Source organism: Amblyomma maculatum, chromosome 1 (genome assembly GCF_055883805.1).
Source record: "Amblyomma maculatum isolate TAMU_Amacu chromosome 1, ASM5588380v1, whole genome shotgun sequence".
Taxonomy (NCBI): domain Eukaryota; kingdom Metazoa; phylum Arthropoda; class Arachnida; order Ixodida; family Ixodidae; genus Amblyomma; species Amblyomma maculatum.
Genome location: NC_139344.1, coordinates 480,048,568 through 480,052,182, shown reverse-complemented (window position 1 = coordinate 480,052,182; position 3,615 = coordinate 480,048,568).

Sequence of the window (3,615 nt, the reverse complement as noted above, 5' to 3'; positions counted from 1 at the left end):
AAACTTTGTCAACTTTATTTAAATTGCTCGTCCGTCGACTGATGACCGCTGGCGGCGTTGCTCGCAAATATCCCGTTCCGGTGTAAAACTCTCTTCTCATTTTCTACTTACTATTTAAAGAGATGCACATGAAAATATTGTCTTAATACAAGTTACAAGCTTTGAGTATGAATGCACACTCTTATCATTGCAGTGACACACGTGTTTTTCATGGTAGGTGTCCACGTGAGGTTAACATTTCTCGATTTCTGAAACTTGTTCTTTATTTAATAAACTTCAATACAAATGCACTCTGAAAAACACAAAACGACAGAACAAACATAATAGAGGTCGTTTGCTTTCTTACATAGTACTAAGAGGGTTGGGGAATGTTTGCGGGCGCTTAATCATGATTTCAACAATCAACCACGACACCAAAGCTTTCGGCCCCTGCCATTACGTAGAGCTGTCTCAACTGCGAGAGCAAATTTACTATGTTTTGTTGCGTTCAGCACAGTTTCATTCACGTAATACACATATTTCTTCTTCATTCCGAAGTCGCTATATGGTAGCTGTTCTACGAGCATTTGCTTAATAAGCATGTTTCTATTTCCGCATGCCGCAGTTCTGTGAGCACTACTCGAGTGGGCACTGGTGATGTTAACGGGCTGGAACATTTCAGGGACCAGTGATGCTTTCGTGAGTAGCACGTGCATGTGGCAACCTCGAAAGGATGAATGTATAAATAAAATGCGTTATACGAGCGGAAGCTCTGTTGACTAACTCGGACGCCTCAACCATGTGAGATGATAAAGAAGCTGTTATACCCTCGCCCAGTCACGTGGTACACAGCCGTGAGGCTCTGAGCGAGAGTACCTGCGGCGCATCTCCATGGCGGATCACATGACGTGACGTGTACAGACACACCTCCACTACGATGGCTGGAGGTCAAAGTTGAGTCAAATCCGACATTGGGATTTGCAGTGCGAAGAGCAGTGCTCTGAAAGTGCATGACCATTGCCAAACGACACCACCTGAATCTGATGGAACCTGAATGGACTGCGTGCCTCTAACGGCATGGTAACCATGGCAACTGCACAGAAACTCCACACACGGGTTTGATTCGGAGGAAGAGTCTTTTCGGGTCGTCTTTAAAAGCCCATTTCTACAATTAAAATGACAAAGCGCATCGCTGCGAAGTCACTCACTGGTACTGCAGCGGACAGCTTCAAGGCACCACCTGCATTACTCCTCACCATCACCTACCGCGCACCAATGCCAGATTGCGCAACAATGACTCTGGTTCTAATGCTTGCTGTATTCATGCTCATTACTAGGCGACTGTTGTCGGGAGCCGTCATTTCACAAACAGGCAGCTGAGTCATTTCTTTCCTTAAACCTCATATAAGTGGTATTGCAGTAGCAATTGTAAATTTTAGCTTCAGCTACAGAACGACGAATAGTTAGCTCTCATAATAGATGTGTCGAGCAGGAAGTGTCGCCTTAATTCCAAATTCCAGGCAGATAAAGGCCGAGAACCGGCACTTCAGTCCTCTTCCCTCAGATTGTTTTTCTGGTGACTGATGTGACCTGTGATTGCACAATAAGTGCCGTTTTTCTGGATCTACGTGGGCGTTATAAGCGAAAAGCTGCCCTTGGAAACAATCCCTCTCATCGCCGAAAGCATGATTCCAACATTGGTACTCCGTCGGCAATGTCTGGGGCTATGTACAGGGTTAGAAGTGATGTTTGGTCGAGTTGGTATGCCATTTTGAAGAAGAACAGCGCGACTTAGACAAGGACGGAAGAAAGACACAAAATTGACGTAAACTGCCTGGTCAAATGACGCCTATGTCAGCAGCCCGTCCTTGGCGTTGTCAGCTAAAGAACTAAGATTTCTAGCTACAGGGAAGTGACGAGGCGGCATCAATTGTTTTTCACGTGCATAATCAAATGTGTATCGTCTGTTTTCTTTTGTTGTTTGCAGCCTGATCTATATATTTCCACGTTCCAAGTCAGTTGCACGTCAGCGCCTGCCCGTGTGTGTCTCCCTTTCGTCCTTGTCTAAGTCGCTCTGTGCATTCCAACTCACCCAAGCATCACTTAAAAAGTGGTAGTCAAAAGTTCCAGGCCCCTCCGAATGGCTCAGATGCGCGCCCCGCCGCGCGCCGGTGGCGAGAGTATGAATGAGAGGGTGTCCGGCCCCTATCGTTCTCGCTCTCCTTGATGACAAAGCAGTGAAAAGACTGTGCGGCGCGCGCCTTCGCGATCCTTTCGGATCGTTCGCTGGAGTGCAGCGTGATCCTGGCCTCAATATTTAGTCGTGCCTCTTCGTATTTTTCGCCTTCTCAGTGGGCGGTAAGATGCGCTTCCCTTGACATCAGCTCTTTCACACTCGCGGGACCTCACTGTGGCGTCTGTAATTGTTCCATTTGTTGGCAATTTACTGCCCATGAATCGAGGTGTGCTTGTGAAGGGTTTTCTTTGCGGCGTTATATCAAGTTCCTCCTCTCTACCCTTGCATCAATGAGCGTGTTCAATCTCTTTACTCACTTGACGACTCGTAAATGTTAGGCATTATGCACATGTTACTGACATTTCTGCGAAGTGTTTCATGCACTTTACTCAGTATGAACTGTCAGGGTTCCGTTTTGAGCGCCTGCACTCACCTTGCTACTCTGAAGAGGATGGAAGCAGTACTTTTCCATATTGGCAGAAAACAAGCGTTAAACGACTGCGTTTCACAACGCGAGACCACGGCAGAAATGTTTTAGATTAAGCGACTTGCTATTAAACCCGTTCCTAGATTGTAGGCTCTGCGCTTCTCGCCATCTGGACGACCACAGGATCACTCGGGGAGAAGGAAGCGAAATTGCAAGAAGCAGCATCTGTCATCGAAGAATATCTAAAGCAGAGGGGCTTGGAGTGCTCATCACGGAAATCAGAACTGATCAGATTCTGGCGAGGGAAGGGCAACCGCTCTGCTCCCACAGATCAAGGCCACAAGCTCGAGATCCGGCTACAAGGGGAGACAGAGCCCGAAAAGACAACCGTGAGGATCCTGGGGATGTGGCTCCAATCGAATCAAAGGTGTCAACACACGCTTAATCTGCTCAAGATATCGACCCAGCAGGTCGCCCGAATGATAGCACGGGTGACCAGCAAAAAGATGGGGATGAAGGAGCCCGACACACTCAAACTTGTCCGGAGCCTCGTTATTAGCAGAGTAGCGTATGCTCTACCCTACTTCAATATGACCAAAGGAGAGGAAGACAGAGCGGACGCCATCATCAAAATGGCTATCAAGACCGCACTCAAGCTCCCCAAGAACACACCGAACCACAAACTAGCAGCTCTGGGTCTGCACAATACAATACAAGAATTAGCAGAAGCCCAAATCAAGTCACAGCTAAACAGACTTCTACAAACGAGGACGGGAAGACTGGTGTTGGAAAGACTGGGATATAGCACACACCTACAGGTTTATAACAAGACAAGAGAGGTATCGCGGGAAGTCAGAAATTGGTACCGAGTTCGGCCCATACCTAGAAACATGGACCCCCGCCTACACCCGGGAAGAAGGCAGGCAAGGGCAGAGTATTATGAAAAAACATTTGGCCAACAAGACATGTCAAG